Consider the following 20,849-nt stretch of genomic DNA (forward strand, 5'->3'; position numbering starts at 1 on the left):
AACTAGTGTCAGGTGTCACTTGTAGTTTGGCCCTTAGCCCCACACCCCAGAGTTTGTGCATAATCATAGAACAATGGAGATCTCCAGAAGTACTTGAATGAATCCATTCACACACCTTGCCAATTTTACCCTTTACCCACTCTCCTACTATAGCTTTACCCATCCAGCCATTGTGGGTCATCAAATCATAATTTTACACCTATAGTTCCTCTCAGGAAGACCAAATCAAACCTTCCTAGTTCATTGTCCCACCTTGGAGACGGTTTGCCAGCCTTATTGTCTCACCCTGGAGACAATTTCCCAATCCTTTGTCCCACCCTGGGAAGAACCATTAAGGCATTGTTTTAGGGAAGAGACTCTGAGTCCTGCCTCAGGGCATGTTACACAGTATATCCAACTGTTCTGCCGTGTGCTCAGTGTGTGTGTTCTGGACCCTCCACATGCCCTCAGATGGCATGTCTGAGCCCTTCTCCCTCTTGCCATGAAGTACTGTGACTGAAGCTGCTCTCCCTTGGACACCCTCAGTCTTCTGGACCTGGTAACTATAAGGCCAACTCTGCAACTCTCTCCAACTTTCCTCCCTGTTTTTTTTCTAGTTAGCTCTGTGTGTGTGCTGTGTGTTTTGTGTGCAATGATCTGTAGTATTTTAAATAAAAAAACCCTTTTGAATGGAACATCTGCCTGCTTATTGAAAGGGTTTTCAGGAGGAAGGGATCCTCGTATACATTGGCGCAAAAGATCCCAGTTATCCCCCTCTCACAAGCTTCTCCTTGTTGCTAATTCCCCCTGCTCACAAGGAGACCTGCTCTTTGGGTAACACCTATTGAGCTTCTGAGATCTGACAAGAGGCCACTGTCCCTCCTTACATAACATATAACAGAAAATATTATATTTTTCATAAGACAAGTCTAACAAAAACAAAGCAAAAACCTGATTTTTTTAAAGTCATACAAAAAATGTAACCTATAGTATTTTAATCAAAAATTCAATATATTGCTTTGTTTAAAGTCAATTCTATTTTGAAGATATTAAAAACAAGATAAATAATGTGCAGTTTACAAGATAATCTAAGTGATTGGTAGCGCAGATAATCAATTTTGGGAGGGAAAAGGATAGTTGAATAGTATATTAGATTCAATAATTGAAAACATGACTGAAGGATTTCTGGTAATAGGCCACTGATCAGACAATGGATTCGTTAGATCAAACCAGCTTTTCTGCTGCTGAAAAAGGAAATACGAATCCCCTTTGACAATCAAAACAGGCTACATGGGGAATCACAGGATCTGCTTGTTCAAAAGTCACGTGTAATGGGAGCTGCAGTAAGAAGAGAAATTAGGTGAAATTGTATGGAAAAGATGGCTGGATCTGACCCATTAGCTTTCTTCCAAGGCCCTGAAACAGACTTATATAATTTACAATTAATTATAAACCTGGGCAATTTTCTAGTGTTTTAATAGTCTACATTGTATCCACAACCAATGAAATATCATTGTAACAGATATGAGCTTGAAATCATACCTTTCATTTACCATTTAGCAAAGCTACCCATGAGCAGAAACATATTTTCGTTCCTGCATATTCTCTGCTTGGATTAGAATGTGGAGGTAGGAATCCAACCTCCAGCACCTTGGTGTGGATACTGTACTTCAGCACTGCACAGATGCTGGCAAATAAAATGATAAATACGGTCAGCTCGGACAGCTCTTATAATCTGTTATGGAAAGAGAAGAAAGGTGGGGACTGGGCTGAATCCAATACCACTTTCCCTTCCACATAACAGATGATTATAGGTGACAAAGCTGATCATCAGTTCCACCCTTCTTCAGGCGTGAGCCTTGAACGACTAGCCAGCACGTATATTTCTGCTGTACTCCAAGATTTCTGGACTGAGGCCATTTATGTTAGCTAAGGCTGCAAATAATTCACTATGCTTGTTTACAAACCATGGCCATTATTTATTTTGTGCATATGCCTTCCTATATATTTTTATGAGATTTAAATTTACAGAGAATGGTTCTACCCTAGGGTCTTGGCCTAAAATCTCATTCTTGGTGCAAATTAATGTGTGTAATGACTTTTTATTTCTTTGCTGCCTAATTGGGTGGAAAGGTATGGTGTAGTGATAAAAATGTTGGACTAGGATCTGGAAGATCCAGGTTCGATTCCCTGCTCTACTATGGAAGTTCACTGGATGACCTTGGGCCAGTCATACACTCTCAGCCTAACCTACCTCACAAGGTTGTTGTGAGGATAAAATGGAGGAGAATGATGTAAGTTGCTTTGTGTCCTCATTGGGAAGAAAAGTGGGATATAAATGAAGTAAATGCATAAATAAAATAAAATAAAATAAAATAAAATAAAATAAAATAAAATAAAATAAAATAAAATAAAATATAAATATAAATATAAATATAAATCCGAGCCCATGACAATATAATGGTAATGTTCCTTAATAACTACAGCTGTTTCTGGCCTTGGAGGAGATGATCGTCCTCCTTGGCTGAAGGAAAGGGACAGGTGGGTGTCTATGTAAAATAAGTGCAGTTTACATTCCAGAAGAGACAGAAAGAGAAGCAAACACACACGGCTATGTGTTGACTAGGCACCTCAGTCAGGAGTACAGGATTTCTTTAGATCCAGAACACCACTGGTTGTTACCTGTAGTTTCCAGCTCAAACCTATTCAACATATCATCACCGATCTACAGCCCATCCTGGAAAACGATGCCTCTCTCTCACAAGCTCTGGGTGAAGACCTCTCCTTGCCTACAGTCAACCTCCCAACTTTAAACAACTTCTCACAAACAACCATAAACTTGGTAACAGAGTCACCAACACAGGAACCAGACCCTGCAACAAACCCAGATGCCAACTCTGCCCACACATCAATCCAGAAAATACAATTACAGGACCCAATGTTGTCAACTACACAATCTCTGGCTCTTACAGCTGTTCATTCTCCAATATGATATATGCCCTTATGTGTCAACAATGCCCTTTTGCTCTGTACATAGGACAAACCAGCCAGCCTCTGCACAAAAGAATAAATGGACACAAATCTGACATCAAAAATGGAAATATCCAGAAACCAGTAGGAGAACACTTCAATTTACCAACACTCCATCAAGGACTTAAAGGTCACCATAGTTCAACAGAAACATTTCAAAAGCAGAATCCAATGGGAAGCTGATGAAATGGAATCCATATGTAAATTTGACTCAAGCAGACCTGGATTGAATAGAGACTCTGGTTGGTTATCTCATTATCAGAAGTAACTGCCTTTCAAGCATTCCATTCAGATTCAGCTATGGAGGGGAGGGGTCACACCCAGCCTCGATTGTGCACTCCACCTCTTTCATGAATTTTGCAACTGATTTGCATCTACTCTCCCCTCCCCTCACCCCCTATATATCTCTGGCCAGTTTCTTCATACCCTTCATGCTTCTGACGAAGAGAACTGTGGCTCGCGAAAGCTTATGCTGCAATAAAGTTGGTTAGTGTTAAAGGTGCTATTGGACTCTTTAGGATTGTTTTACTTCTTTATTTCTATTATTAAATTAAGAGAGACTAACAGTGCAACCATAAACAGTTAAAACATTCGAAGTCCTCTTAAATTTACCTGTGTACCAAGTTAAGACTGCAAGAGCATGCAGGAAAGTAAGCACGGCAGCTTTCCTTCAACCGTGGAATACCATGTTCCCAGGGCTTTTTTTCTGGGAAAAAGAGGTGGTGGAACTCAGGGGGTTGCCCTTGGTGAAAATGGTCACATGGCTGGTAGCCCTGCCCCCTGATCTCCAGACAGAGGGGAGTTTAGATTGCCCTCCGTGCCGCTGGAGCGGTGCGGAGGGCAATCTAAACTCCCCTCTGTCTGGAGATCAGGGGGCGGGGCCACCAGCCATGTGACCATTTTCAAGAGGTTCTGGAACTCCGTTCCACCGCGTTCCTGCTGAAAAAAAGCCCTGCATGTTCCCCAAAGTAATGTAAGAATTTTAATTTCAGTTGGTTCTTGGTAGGGTAAACATTACGTTCTCATAGTGGCACAAATGTTATATTCTTAACCTGTTGTTACTTACATTTGAAGTAGGATGGGCTATAAATAAAATCAAATGAACATGTCCCTGTGATACATTTTTAATCCTCCATGCAGTTCTGTTGATGTGCAGAAAGGCATAAGTAGCTGGGGTGAGAAAGCTTCTTAGGTTTCAGTGTATTGTACTTCAGTAAAAGGAGAACAAGAGACACTGTCAAATATCACTTTATGTTTTACAGTTGGCCATAAACTTTTAATTGGGTCTTCTGCGCAAGGATTCTGAAATCATTCCCATTTTAACACTCTGCAGTGGGTAAACGTTCCATTGTCTGGATTTCCATCATTAAGCCCAATTGACAAAGGCCAACACAACTCTTCTCACTGTAACTTTGTAACCATTTATGTTTGAGGTGAAGATGTTAATATGGAAATCTGGCGAGCTAGGAATGCCTGTGAATTCTATCATTGTGATTTATGACCTTTCAGCTAATGCCCAATGCAAAGGAAACTTCCATTGTTTTATATCTCAAGGCCAGTAGCAGAGCAGATGTATGAAATTTGGAATGCTGGACATAAACTTTTATGGCCAAATTATAAATAATTTCTGCCACTTACATTGTTCACCTTTCAAGTTCATCTTGATTAAAAGACAAGGGCAGTTTTTGTCTGATCACAGTGAATAATAAGACTTGAAGAGCTTTGCTATAACTTATGGTGAAGGAATGAAGCAATATACCAGATCTGATCTAAAAATCTCTGTTTAAACACACACACCCCATGCAGGGTACAATCTTCAAACCATTTGCTCCCCAACACAAGTAAGGCTATTTGTGACTGAGCCATTTCAGTATTTCTGTCTTACTGGTATAAGCTGATCTACGTAGGCATTATTTTCACCTCCAAAGTGTTCAGCTGTTTCATTATGGATTACGTAAGCGTTTTGAAGACTACATCTTTGAGGTCATTTAGATTTTGTCACTCAGGAAATGCAGCATTCTTAGGTTGCCAGTTTACAGATGTGACTGCGTGATCTTTGTGGCTATATTAAGACTGAAACCACCAATCTAAAGGTTTTAATTTTCAGATGCTGTTTTCACCCTCCATTTGTTAATAATTAGCATTCACGTCACTAGACCAGCAAAAGAGATAAGGCATACATCAACTGGCCTGTTGGCCCAGTGCTTTCCAAGATGCTTCAGATTACTCACCAGACGTGGTAGAGAGACGGTATATAAGTTGAATAAATAAAAGAAAAATAAATAAAACATGAATATTCAGGAGCTGTAGTATGGTTAAGTAAAGCAAATGGTTCAGGACATCCTATGTTTGGCTATTATCATGGGGCCAGAAGTGCTAAAATTTCAGCTGCTAAAAATTCCTGTTTTCTAAAAAATTGTTCTACATGCCTCATACAGCATAGGCCGTTTCCACACGTCCTTACTTTTGTGGAATGTTAGCGGCAGGGTCCCGTTAATTTCGCATAAGTACACACGTCAACGTAATCCTGTCGCTCATATCCCATCATTACCTCGTAAAAATCCCGCCGCAAACGCTTTTCCATTTCCCTCGCATTTTCCGTGTTATGATGGATTTTTAACGCACTTTCTCTGATAGGTGAGAACAATATTTTCCGCTTTTTCTCGTAAGCATCACAAACGCAGATCATCCCCGCCCACTGGCCCTCCGTGAACTACTCATCCACGGAATGTCACGGACTGCTTCTATGGCAACATTTGGGGGCAGGGAAACTCACAAGTTCACATGGATCTGGTGTTCCCACCTTTGCACTTTTATTTTTTTTTTAAAAAAAAAGGAAAAGGATTGCGCAACTGCAAACAACGGGTGACAGACTATAACATTGACATTAAAAAGTTTTTTGGGGGGCTTTTTTGGTGTTCTTTTTCATTTTTCTTTTTTTTATATGCAAGTGCGCTGTCATGCTGCTGTGTTAGATTGTACGCTTTAGGGAAAATGATACAACGCTGAACCGCTCATTTTATTCCACGCTGTATCAGTAGTTCGATACAAAAGACATCAGCAATCTTTGCAGTTGGTTAGAGGATTCAAATTGAATAAAGAGCACAGGTTGTGAGCGACCAGTACTGCACTCGAAGACAGCTGTGTGAGCCTTGCTCAGTCTGAGTTGTCAAACTTTTCCGGGCAACGTGAGTGGTCATTCAATCATCTGATCTCATGTGTGTGTGTTATTAACTGTCAACATTTGTATCAGGTGTAAATGAGGACTCCCTTTGGTGCGCATGCTTGTTGCCTTCCGATATCGAAACTTACGATCTGCAAGAGCGCGCGCAAATTTTGGCGTGATTTTCAAACCTGCAAACCGCCCATCTCTACAGACGGATATCCCGATCGCTGGCCGGCAGTTCACGGTGAGGTTGCATGAAAATGTCTGTCCATAGCAAGAACGTGGGTGTGAGAGGTTCGTCATGGAGGGAGAAGGAGATTTTAGATCTTCCCAGTTGCTGGGGAGAGGAAAAAATACAGGAGGCTCTTAAAAGTTCCCATCGTAACTTTGACTGCTTTGTACGAGTGGCAGAGCAGATAGCCCTGAGAGGCCACAAAACTTCAGCTTTGGAGTGCTGTTAAAAAACTAAGACCATGCGGTTAGAATATAAAAAGGTTGTCGCCCACAATAGCCGTTCAGGTAATGCTCCTATAACTTGCCCCTATTTTCGAGAGCTGGACAGTATCCTGCGAGGTGACGCCAGTGTCCGGCCGAAGCGTCTGTCAAGGAGCATGGTCTTGCAGGTTGTGTTAGAGAATAGAGGGAACACCTTGGAATTGCAGGAGGGATCTGAGGAGCTCTTCTCCCACGAGATGATAACCCTGGACCAGGGGAATCTTCGCTCTTCCACTCCATGCTCAGAAGGTAGGTCTAAGGTTCCTCTGATTATTATTGTCTCTGTGAAAATGCCAGCGTCAAGAAAAGAAATTTCCCGTGTACTAACAATGTCTCCACAATTTAATTTACAATTTTTAACAATCAATGAAACATATACTAGTTAATTTCATATTTCAACTTGTTTCTCATTACATAACCAAGAGCTATACCACATATTGCAAACCAATCAACCTCAATTATACATATTTCTCTAACGGACGGTCCAGATTGTCAGAAATTCCTAAGATTACCATTTCATATTACTCTCCAATTTGTCAATTTCTTCCAAATTGGAGAGTAATATGAAATGGTAATCTTAGGAACTTCTGACAACTGTGCTCTATGAAAAAGAACTTTGGAAACGGACCTTATGAGGATCTGGATTGTCCGTTAGAGAAATATGGTCGCAGAACTATCAATATATACCAAAAGAACAAAGGTCTACTTGTGATCTGTGACTTTCACAGTGTCTGGAACCACCTTTGGAGTATACCCATATTGAACTTGAATACAAGGCGAATTGAATTCTATGTATGAAAATTAGTGTCATATGATGCCAGAAAGCAATTGCATTTTAATAATAATAACTATAGCACTTTGAGCACGGGACACTTTAATTGACTGTTTTTTAGAATACATATGACGCCTGTATAATTGAGGTTGATTGGTTTGCAATATGTGGTATAGCTCTTGGTTATGCAATGAGAAAAGTTGAAATATGAAATTAACTAGTATATGTTTCATTGATTGTTAAAAATTGTAAATTAAATTGTGGAGACATTGTTAGTACACGGGAAATTTCTTTTCTTGACGCTGGTAATTACCGTGTTGCTCTACATTCGTTCTGTGAAAATGCCAGCATCACTAAATACAACTTCATAAGTTCATTAAAGAGCACTCCTCATTGATGGTCACTACACCAAACATTGCATTTGATGAGTTCTCTTTCCAGTCTCACCACAACCCAAACACCCTTACAGGTGATTGTCACGGAGAGATCAATAGGATGTGACTGAGCAGATTTCCCAATGCTGGCTTCTGATGCTGTATTGAGGTATCATGGCAACTTACCAAGAAAAGATGTGTGCACTCTTCAATGGTGCGCAACACTCACTGATTTTGGGAGATGTGAGTGCTATCCCTGGTATTTTTCTAATGATTGTAAATTTGCTAACAAACTTTTCTCTTTTAATGGAGCAGTCAACCTAGAACACCCAGAGATGACTGTGCAGCTTTCTGATTCAGATGTGACAATTGATGGTCTGGATGGTTCCGGTAAGTTTTTTCTATTTCATGATCTAAGTTGGTGTTAATGTCAGAATAACTGTTCATGTCATGTGGTGCCTCATGTTGGACTATGCGACATGCACAGCATGTTTTTTTTTTAAGGAACATATGGGTTGGCAAGAGTGAGCATTTTTGGTCTTCCCATAAAACTGGAAAGTTTCATTATCCAGAGAAGGGGTGTGATTTGTGTGCAACACCCTTATATGTTGGCCGTGTGGCTGTGGGGCAAAATTTGGTCTTAGTGGGAGAGTGGCGAGAAGTCTTCACTTTTTGAAAACATGGACAGATTTATGCATTTATTGGACATGTACTATCCTATTCACAATTCTAGGTACAAGCCTTTCTCCGGCCAGCTGTGACAGTGACCAGGAAGAGAAAGAAAATGCTCCTCCTGATCCCGCTAATGGTGCATATCCTGTTAACCCATCACAGAAACTTGATCATAGCACGGTTGTTCGTGAGAACATCCAAGAAAAGGGGATGGGGTTGCTCAACTGTTACCCGGAAACAGAAAAAAACCTCAACAGTTACCAGTGTAAACTCAACTATGTATTGTGATGTGTGTAAAGAGATATCCCATGAAAGAGCCTTCCACGTAAACTGGCAACTAGTCAGGCTTGCAGCAGGAGTGTGTTCATCTCAACATATGCATTCCCTGTCTGTGAGCGGAAAAATGTGGACTTTAGACAGTTACTCATTGATAAAAGCTAACTGAATAAAGATGGACTCGACCATAGATGACAGGGACTACAGGGCGACTTAACACATTAGTGAGATATCAAGTGGTTTGGGTGCTGTGGGAAGTTAAAAAGGGGAAGTGGGATGGAGAAAGGGAGGGGGAGGGGAGAACTTCCAGAAATCTTGGGTGTTGTTGAGTATGTTTTGTGTGCAATGATAGATTGACCCATTCAACTGACGTTTCATTAAAAGAAAAAAATAATATTGATAATTCCTCCCCACCCCCTCTCTTAGGATCAAACGTGAGATCTGCTGCGGAGCTGTCTCCTGGAACTAGGCTGGCAAACATCAGAAACCGTAGGAGAAGGACAGCTGGACTGTACAGCGTTGCTGAATCTATGATGGCCCAGTCTTCCGAAGAACACAAGTCAGAGTTGGAGGAAAGGCGGAAAGAGCAGCAGGAGGCCAGACTGTGGCACAGGGAGTTTATGCAGGACAATAGGCAGGAGAGATTCGTTTTTAAGGAGGCTTTTTCTCAGCATTTAGAGCTGCTTAGATGTGCAGTCACCGCACTAAACAACATGGGAGAGGCTGTGCTTCAACATCGGGAAACACCCAGAGCGGTGTCCACGGCAGCAGAAACGCATGAAAAAACCGCACAGCATGAGAGATCGGGTCAGCCTAAGCGTTCCTGTGTGGGCAAGGCAAGGGACCGACTGACAATGTAGCTGGATCTTTTATGACCTTTGAATTCCCGCTGCAGGTAACAAGTCTGTGGCAGATTGGTGATGTTTTTTGGATAGTTTTTTCAATTGATTGCACAGTTGGCTCAATTGTTAAACACAAAACACAGGAGACGTTTATTTACATGTTTCATAATGGCAACATTAAATAAAGAAAAAATTTAAACTTTCAAACGTCCAACTTTGAAAAGCGGTGGTGGGGCCCCTGGGGTGTGCACAGGATGATTCTCAGGGTTGCTGTCCGGTTGGAGCAGTGTCTGCCTGGCGAGTCCTTTCTCCGTTACCTCTCCCCATTAGCCGCAGGCGTCTGCTGTTCCGTGCCACCGCCTTCTCTAGGCGAGTAACTCACGCTTCTATCTTGTTCACTGTGGATAAAAAAGAGGGAATTTCTTTTAGGCATTTGCTCCAAAAACATAATCTATTCCTTGTGTTTGTGGTGTCCTCAAGAAAGCGCTCTCCATTGTGTGACCCTTTATTGCCAAACAAAAAACAGGTTGGTCGACTTTCTTTCTGAATATTGGAAGTTGACCTACAAGGAATCAAACCAAGGGGTGAAGCGTTCTTTGCAACGGACAATCCGGCGGGGGCCAACCCATTGTGGGAATTACCATGACAAGGCAGAGTATGGAAATCTAGTTTCCTCAATGGTAAATTCAGGTGGGACTCACTTGTGTTGACGATGCGCAGCTCCATCCCAGCTGTGGTTGCACACACATCCACGGACTCTTTGGGTGAAGATGCAGTGCCAGGAACATGTCCACTTGTGCTTGGAGCGTCCACTTCCACATTTGCCTCTGTGGTCTCCTGTGTTCCGGTGGCAACTGTTTTCAAAGAGAAGAGATAAAAATTTATAGATTTGCACACCTGTAGATAAGGGGATGACTGGCTGGATCTCGTAAACATCTTGCTTTAGAGAATTCCCCTTAGGGTACTGATTTCAGGCAACACTCGAAAGACTTGACACTCATTTTCTCATGCACCGGTTAAGATTTCGATGCTCAAGATCAAACCAGAAGTGTAAGGGATGGCCAAGGGACACTGAGTGCTCAAGAATGCAGAGGTTATCAGGATCAGGTATAGTGGTGGAATAGTTGGGGGGCAATACCAATGAAGGGATTCTCTGAACAATAATGAGGCATGTGACAACATTCCAGCAATGTCACAGATAAAATAGGTGAAGCACTGGTTTTATGTCATACCTCCTGTCTCACCCTCATTCTCCACTGGCTGTTCCAGCTGCTGCGAGCTTCCCGATTCCTGTTGCTGTTCGCCACCAGTGGCAGGCTCAACCGCATGTCCCCCGGCCACCGACTGCCTGTCTCTTCCTCGAATGAGAGCTGCGGGGAGAAAGAGAGCGGGCATTTTGACTTTAATTTCCATGCAGGGCATAGATTGTAATTGAGCAGCTCCACAACACAGCTGTTTAGCTGGAATCTGACATATATGGCCCACTTCAGATGTACCTTTGTGAAAAAACAGAATCTCGAGAAAACATTTTCAAAGGAAACGTTATTTCTTTTAAATTTTGTACAATGGTCATTTGAAGGATGAGATGTGTTAATAGGTCCTTTTTTAGTTTGACAGGCAGAGCTGCCCGTCTATTTGCCTCATTGATCAAAGCAAGTGAAAGTGAGGAATCAACCCTACCTCGATGTGTATTGTCAATTAACAGGGGCCTATGACCATTATCATTGGGTACAACACATTACAGCTGTACAACTCCACCACCACAATCATCGGGGAGACAAGATGAGGAAAATGCTGTAATCCAGTGTGCACCTCGCCCCTGGGATGTCACCACAGATGACATATCTGATCTTGCAAGTAATCCCGTACCAACATTAAAGGAAGCGAAGAGCGTGTTCCAGGGCGTTGGGTGATTATTGGTCTGCAATTGCACATAATTTTCTTCTCCTAGGTATTTACACACCGCCAAGAGAAAGGTGACATGCTGGATTGCACCGTAACACACCTCTCTGTGTTAGAGACATCCGACATAGAGAGCTGTCTTGCGGGAAAGATTGCATAAAGGAGAAAAAGTTTTCCATTCCCCCCCACTTATTAACATGCCCCTCTCTTAAATCCTGAAAAAAATTGAAAAAAAAGGCACTCACAGGCATGGCATCTGTCCCGCCAACTCGGGCGCCCTGCTCTCTCCCACATCCTCATCATGGACGCAAAGTATGGTGGTTTTCCGCTTTGCCGAGGTATGCCTTGCCAGGCCTCCAGTGCTTCGAAGAAAGAGGACTTCACCCATTTAAACTTAGAACGGCATTGCTCCGATGTTCTGGGAAAGCCCCGCTCAGTCATTTTTCTTGCTGCCACTCTAAAAATAAGCTTAGTCGGGAGGTGAGTGCTGGTCATGAGACGGGCAGCTTTCCCAGACTGCAGAAGCACCGAGAGAAGGGTCTCAACTTCCTCGTCTTTCCAAAAGGCACCCCTTCTGGCACCCTTTTTGGTCGTGCTCTGATTCGGTCTATCGTAAAAGAGCGGGACCGTTACCAAGCATGCTCCAAAAAATGTGAGGGGGACGGGGGGCAAAGATCACTGCGTGCAATCACTCTCTAGAGGATACATAGAAGGATGGCATTAGAGACTTGATGATTTATTGAACAAACATGTACTGTTCTTGTGAAAACGAGCATTTTAAGGGGTGGACCGAGGTGCGTTATAGAAGCCATGCACGCTTGATACACACTTGTCAGTTAGAGCCCTCTCTGCCTCGGGTGTTGTCGCGGTGACAACAAGACAATTTCGAGTTCAGATCGTATTATGCTGTCTCTGTCCCCCTCCCCAATGGAGCGGCCGTTTCTGCCAACCAGTCCCAATGGCGGCAAATGAGGCGGAATTGTCAGTTATCCAAAAAATAAGCAATAAAAAATTCTTGAACAGTATTTTCTGGTCAGAACATTGGTTGGGTGCGGGGACAGAGAGTTTGCTGTGCCTATGGACTCTTCCCTGCCCCACCGACGGAGAAGGGATTTAGAGAGGAGCGATGTGGTCATTAGTGTGTTCTTGACATACAGAATTCCAGTATAGAATTGTCGGGGGGGGGGAGAAAGGAAAGAGTGCGGCTGCATAGGCTAGATTTCACACGTTGCATGGGGATTTGAGTGTAAACCTTTTCTTGGACGGTGTCAGAACAAAACATAATTGCGAATGGGAGCATAACCATCTAATCTCTGCACCGTGGTAGAAAGTGCTCATTTGGGGAATCCTCTCCATAAGCTTTCGCTGATTGCAGATTAAGGGATGAAGAGGAATGCTAAGACGAGGGGTGCTGCAGTCGCAAACAGTGCTGACGCAGAAATGTCATGGAATAGGAGTTGTGATGTGTTTGTGGCTGACATTGCATACCTTCAATTACCCGAATACACACAACACCTTCTTTACTACTACCAGGATTTAGTGAATCAAATAATTGCTGGGTTTCCTAACTGGTGTGTGTGTGGAAGGAAGTCATTTGCTGTCATCACCATGAAAATGCCACCTACTCCACGCAACGAATCATTAGCCATTAAATTTAACATGCCATGGTTTCACCATTGATGATTGAAGATTTCGATGCCTTACACACTAGTATTTTCCATTGTGTGAACCCTGTTCTGCAATGACCGATTAGAAACACATTTGTCCCTATAACCTGAGCCATCATTTTAACCACATGACACCCTTCCTCTATGATAATTAAAATAATAACCACATCAAACACAAAGACATTTATTAAATATGGGTGTGGGGCAGGTGGATGTGCACGTTCAAATTTTAATAATAATAATAATGATTAACATAGAAAACGATGTTCAGTAACTATTTACAAAGGCACACAACCGAAACAAGAACACAGTGTGCATTCAAAAGGGGTGATCACAGAGGGGACCTTAGAACTGTCACATTTGGTTACCAGCTTGAAACAAGTCATCCCCTTGCATTTGCATACATAAAATCAGCCAGAGCATCTCTGACCGCCTTTCCCTCTTCAAGATGTCCATGGTCATTCTCCAAAACCTCCTCCTCCTCCTGTGGCACTGTGACAGGTGTTGGATCACCCCTTTCACATGGAACTTGGTGTCCCGTCGCCTCACAAATGTTGTGCAGGATCACGCACGCTGACACCACGGTAACCAAGTTTTCCTCTCTACAATTAAGACGTGCTGCCAGGCACCTCCATCTAGCCTTCAAATGGCCAAAACATCTTTCAACTGTATTTCTAGCCTGGCAAAGCACTTTATCGAAATGTCGGTGTGCTGGAGAAACCGCGGAAGCTCCATAAGGTTTCATTAGCCAGTGTCGCAGCGGGTATGCACCGTCGGAAATAAGCACTGGTGGGACTGAGATACCTTGCAAATTCAATGTTGGGTTTCCTGGAATGAATGTTCCCGCATCCATTGCTGCACATATGGCTGAGTTTCGGAAGACGGAGGCATCGTGGTTGCGTCCACTCCACCCGATCTCGACAGCAATAAAGCGCTCATGATGGTCCACCGTTCCTTGAAGGAGTATAGAGGAGAATTTTTTCCTATTGACATACTCCTCTGATCTGCCTCCTGGAGTGCAGATGGGGATGTGTGAGCCATCGACTGCTCCAACACAGTGTGGAAAACCCATGGCGGTGAAGCCATCCATAATCTGTATGGAAGAAGGGAGAGATCGCTGTCAATGAAAAACAAGTTAGATGCATCATTTGCGAGTACTGGGCGCCCCATTCGAGTGAGATTTCAAGACTGCCGTCCAGCACATTTTTCTCTGATTCTGGTATTGGGATTCATTGCTATATCGGTATTGAAAATAATAATAATAATAATAATAATAATAATAATAATAATAATAAATGGGAATTACCTGCCCCACTTCTCCCCCCAGGGAAACCGTTCTCGAGAGCATTTCCAACTCCAAGGCTTAGCACACCTCCAACACAATTGTTCCGATGGTGGAGAGGCCAAGTCCAAACTGGTCGCGTACCAGTCGATAAGATATCCCGTTGGCAAGACACCATAGTGCCACGGCGAGTTGCTTCTCCACAGGAACTGGTCTCCGCATGGTGGTTTCTTGGCGCTGCAGACAAGGTCGAAGAACACCAGCAATTTCTTGGAAGGTGGCATGGGACATTCGGAAACCCTCAGTCCAATGATGGCCCTCCCAGTTTTCCAGGATTATCTTGTCCCACTAGTCCCAACTTCTGGGAAAGACCCAGTAATCCCTGGCCTGATGTTGCTCTGCCAAGGAGTACCATCTAAGTCTAAGCCGCTGTCTTCGTAGGATTCTGCGCCGGTGACTCTGCTTTTGTCTTTGCCGGTGACTGTCCAGGAACATGAAATAAGTTCTGCGCCTTCTCGAGACATGTCTGAGATAGGCCATGTAAATGTTCATTGTGCTCTGGATGAGGTGCAGAACCAGTTTAGCCGCCGCTATTAGTAGTGCCGCATTTGGAGACATGTTTATCCCTGTTTTGATCATTTGGGTCTCCAAACAAAGGCTCTCGCAAGTGGGAAGAGACTTTTAAGAAGTTCAAATTCTGCAGCAAGGCGATCCACCAATGAAAATTGGGGAGGAAAAGGCGGGAGAAGAGGCAACTTAACTTTTGAATTCTAGTGACGGTCTATGTTTTGCTATAGAGACAGATCAGTATATTGTTATATTTGTATAGGAACCCCCCAAAAAGGTGTGGGTCACGTGACGGCGGAAGCCGCCACTTCGCCCGTTCGCAGAGAAGTTGCGCGATTAAAAATGGCGTGGGGACAGAAAGAGGTGCGAACAACGTGGGATAGGCTGGACAGTAGGCTGCCATGTGTACAAACCCGCAAAAGTATGGAAGGGGAAAAAGCGGCAGAAAAGTGGAAAAGTAGGACAGTGTGGAAACGGCCATAATCTGAGCATTATGAAAATGCCTAAGAGAGCTATTGAGATAAATTTGTTTATATAGGGGGAATCCATTACTAACAGATTGTTAACAAATTCATAATCTAATTATAATACGCTTGATTTTTTAAATGTTTGACTGAACTGGCTAGTTGATTAAATTGTGGTCCTTTGTTTTGTGTGTTTACACTAGTGGCCAAAATTGTGGATACCTTTTGGGAAAAGTGCATTTTTGAGGTTTGATGGCTCATAACACTACTTTTTTTTGGAGTAATACCATAAAATTATGTATCAACGGAAAGATAATTTAATCAAGAATGTAATGCAACAAAGTTTGTTCAGTTATCTGTATTCTATCAAATGTTATAGCCAAATAACCAGGAAAATGAAGCACAACTTGCTTAGGTTGATATGAAGTAGCTTTCCTTCATTTGAATGTAGCCAATGAGCATGAGTCTTTAGAGAGCCAATCAGGTGTCATCTTGTTTTGGCAATGAGCCAATCAGGTCACAGTAGGATTCATCTATTGATGTCATGTATTGGAGCTGAGAGGAGGTCATTTGTTAGTGTGTTATGTGATTGCTATCAAGTTGGTTGGTTTGTTTTGTGTTCTTTCATTTAGTGAGCTTGTAAAACATAATAAAATTAAAGAAATGGCACAAAGAGTTGACTGGTCACCCAGAAAGCGATGTAAAATAGTACTATTAAGTGAACAAGGCTACAGTTATGAAGAAATTAGAAGAAAAATTGGTGGAAACTTAATCAAAGTTGGCATTTCTAAATTTTTGAAGAGGTGTAAGGCAACTCAGTCACTACAAAACTAGACTGGTAAAGGCAGGAAAAGGTGCACACAAGCAAGGGATGATAGAAGAATTGAGAGACTGAGCCTAGGTGACAGAAGAAAATCATACAGAACGAAATGGTGCAATCATACAGAACGAAAATCATACAGAACGAAATGGCGCAATTCAATGTGAAATTGAGTGCAAGGACTGTTTGGCTCAGACTGGAGGAATTTGGTCTTAATGCTAGAATTCCATGAAAAAAACCATTGTTATCTCTCAAACAAAGGTTGAAAAGATTAAACTGGGCTAAAACCCATGTTAACTGGACAGCGGAACAATGGGACAGTGTTATTTGGAGTGATGAGACCAAAATTTCCCTGTTTGGTAGTGATGGCATAAAATACGTGAGAAGAAGAATCGGAGAAGATTTGCATCCTGATTGCATTACACCTACTGTGAAACACCCAGTTAGTGTAATGATATGGGGTTGTATGACATCAAAAGGTGTGGCAATATAAATGCCCAAAAATACATAAATGAAATACTTGAGCCCAAACTGAAGCCTTCCACATGTGATCTTTTCCAAGATAATGAAGCATTTATATTTCAACAAGATTCAGCTCCATGTCATGTTGCTGCTGTGTGCAAAAAGTGGTTTCAAGATAATCATATTCCACTGTTGGAATGGCCTGGGAATAGCCCAGACCATAACCCCATCGAAAATCTATGGAGCCGACTAAAGAAACTGGTTAGTGAGAAGCAACCCAGCAATGAACCACAATTAATAGAAGCAATAACTCAATCATGGTTACACATTATAACAGCTGCAGAACTAAAAAACTTGGTTCACTCCATGGGAAGGCATTTAAGGCCATAATTAAAGCAAAAGGTTACCCAACTAAGTATTAACTGACAAGGTGAGAATTATGGTTGTTGTGGGTTTTCCGGGCTGTATTGCCGTGGTCTTGGCATTGTAGTTCCTGACGTTTTGCCAGCAGCTGTGGCTGGCATCTTCAGAGGTGTAGCACCAAAAGACAGAGATCTCTCAGTGTCACAGACAATGCCAAGACCACAGCAATACAGCCCGGAAAACCCACAACAACCATCGTTCTCCGGCCGTGAAAGCCTTCGACAATACAAGGTGAGAATTGTTGTATAACTCATTTTTTCTACGTGTTTCAATTTTCTTCTTTATAACTACTGTTCTAAAAAAATTTCCTTCATAAAAGTTATTACATTACATTATTGATTAAATTATCTTTCCATTGATATATAATTTTACGGTATTACACCAAAAAAAAGTGGTGTTATGAGCCATCAAACCTCAAAAATACACTTTTTCCAAAAGGTTTCAACAATTTTGGCCACTAGTGTATGTTTTGTTTTATTTATTTATTAGGGAGTGATTTAAATTTTTTAAAATTAATACAAATTATTTAAGAACTCTTGCTTTATAAGGCTGGCTTTTATTTTACATCTCAGTTTACAGATCAGAAATATAAATATCTGATTGAATGGAAGTTAACTTACCTCAAATTAAAATCACCTTCAAGTCCAAAAGCAAACATTAGAAGAAAGAAGACAAACATAGACCTTGAATTTAAGTCCAAGGACTGACTTTGTGAAGTTAGTAGAGATCAGTGCTAGGCAAAGTTGTCTTAACTAAGAGATTATTTGCAGCATCAGTTTTGAAAGTACCAGTAAATTACTGGACCTGTCACCAGAAGTTATGTTTGTGGGTTATGTTGTTATGAATATCAGCATGTGTGAAACCAAACAAGATACGCAAGTATGGGTATAGGTGGGAGGGAGTGGGGGGATGGGTCTATGGCTAGCACCAGAACCTTAGGGCCAAAGTATATGTTCAAGTGTTTAAGGAATTAGGTCTAGGTTCCCCAGACCCAACCTGGGTTTGCTGTAGCCACCTAGTAGCAGTGGCTTTTCAAAAATAAAGCCAAACAGGCTCAAAACTACACTGCCGAGAAGAAATGGGCCTGGATGATACCACAGGGATCTATTTTCTTTATTACGTGCTATATTGTGCAGAAAAGTGAAGGAAACATATATAAAGTATTAAACTGTAATAAGGAAACAGGAAGCAAGGCAGTGAGTTGTGTTTAACTATTCAGGAAACAACAATGGCTTTCCCATTGACTTGAACTGAATCAGGTTTCCCTCCAAGAAGTTTTGATCTAGATGTTGGGAGGAAGCTTGCTGAGAGAAGCTGCTGCTCAGTACATGATATTCCCTTGCCCTTTCTTGTGCTAAACATTCAACCTCAGCATAGTATTATGAAAAGATTTCTGTTATTTACAAATGTCATCACTGAAAGCACTATCACAAATAACGCCAAATAGCGTTTTAATAAAAAAAACACCCTGCTTTATAAATGAAAGTCTGCATGGCTGCAGATTACAGTTCTTGCAACACAAGTTTGAGGTACTGTGGGGAAGAACACATTGTTCCTCTGCGTTTCCTTGAAACTGCCAACTGAACATCTCCTATTGTTCAAGAAATTCTTTTGATATGCATCAAAGTTCTTATCAAAATCTGATAATAAGTCTGCTGATGCCTCAAATTCATTTTAAGTCCTACCCACTGACAAGAAAGCAAGCATATTCCATGGTAGAAAGAGAATATCACAGTGGCCTGGCACAGGTATGTAAGCATCATTAGGGTATTAACATGACCTCTTCCACAGACCCTACAGCTGTCACAGGGAGAAAAAAATAGAGGAATTAGAGTATTTGAAAGTCTGTACCATTTGCTCCCCCCACCCATCTTGGATTTATTTAAAGAAAGTATTTGTCATGGGTAAAAATGCATTGATTTTCTTAAAATAAAATACCGAACTGTCTTCAACTAAGACTGTATAGGAATGTTTAAACTGTACCAGCTTATAAAAACATATTAAGCTCTTCCCTGTTCATTAGCTTTTGTGGAGATCTTAAATCTGCCCCGTGTTAGGTTGAACTGGGATTATGACATTTTAATCTTCAAGTTAAATGTCATATAACTGTCCAACAAAAAGAAATTCAACAGGTTTGAGTTTTTCTGTCACTGCCAGAAGCATCTGGATATGATACACAAGCTTTGCTCATGACTTCATATAAGATGAAATGAAAACCAGAAATGTAGGATGTGCTTCCTGCACAAAAGAAGAGACTGTGCAGTATGTCTGCCAGAGACCAACGTACTGAGCCAGGTCATCAGAACACCCCCTGCCCCCAATATCCCTGCATGCTCTTACGTTTTAGGATGAACTCACTGAAGTTAGTCACTAAAGTTAGTGGGACTTGTATCAGAGTCAAAGGGCACTATTAGACAAGGCTGCCCTGCACAAGTCCCATTGAATGAGGGGCTGGGGTTGGGGCAAAGACACTGCAAAGAAGACCTTGTTTATGAAGATCAATCCCATTAAAAAACCTGGTAAAATAACATTGAAGGTATTACTGCTGCCTTTTCTGACCAGACACGAAACTGCTTTTGCCCATTATAAATGTCTACTCCTCCCGACATCACTTCTCTGAGGAACGCTCCTACAGTCATCCCATGACTGTATTTCTTGTTTTACTTGGCAAAGGAACTTCAAAAAGTTCCAGAAGACATACTTTCAGCCAGTGTCAGTTAAATACTTCCCTCCCCTAACCCTTCCTCATGTGACGTTTGTCAAAATGTCAGATGGCCTCTCAGTTCATGTTCAGCCAAGTATTCTATATGGGAAGGCATCTCTCAGTATCCATATAAAATATGAGATGTGATGACTTGCTAGGTGTTCAGAATTGGTTTCGATATTACAGAAATTGACTGTATCACGGAATGCATACAATGTATATCATATATAGTTTATATGTCATATACAGTTTATTGACTCACATTCCATATATAGCAAAGAAACTTGCCCCATATCTGCTCTCTTTCACATTTGTATGGTGCTAGTCTCCTTGAAGAGAAGCCAAACCCAGTTCACATGAAAACACATCAGCTGATTTGAAAATCCCCAATGAGGGAAATTGAGACTCCTGCAATTATCAACACTTGCCCCCCCCCCCCCCGTTTCATTAATGATAAAAGAAAACTGAAAGCTGTGGTAAATATTTTTGAGGATGGTTATAGTTTACTGAGGAGAGTTTAATGGTGTTTTCAGAAAAGGTGAATGCAACCTTCGATCACATCTGGTGGACATGCAAGAAAGCGAGGAAATACTGGATAGAAACACACAAAGAAATGCAAAAGATATTCAAGTTTCACTTTGTGTTGAACTCTAATATCTTATCAAGTAGTATAAAAATACCCAGCAAACTATTTAAATATATGGTGACTATAAATGTATCTTAATATAAGCAAGTAGCATTATATCTCATAGAAAGTGTCTTAAAAATTTAATGAAGGGGATGGTGGGGAGAAATACTTTGTGTTTTATATATTTTGTTATATATAACTATCTTTTATCAACACAACTATGTGTCTCCTCTTACTATTTTTTCAAAATAAAAATAAATTATATTGCAAACCAAAGAAAGAAGCTTTCCAAAGTCCAACAGCAGTTTTCTTTCCCAACAGTTT

Source organism: Eublepharis macularius, chromosome 10, assembly GCF_028583425.1.
Source record: "Eublepharis macularius isolate TG4126 chromosome 10, MPM_Emac_v1.0, whole genome shotgun sequence".
In the NCBI taxonomy this organism is placed as follows: domain Eukaryota; kingdom Metazoa; phylum Chordata; class Lepidosauria; order Squamata; family Eublepharidae; genus Eublepharis; species Eublepharis macularius.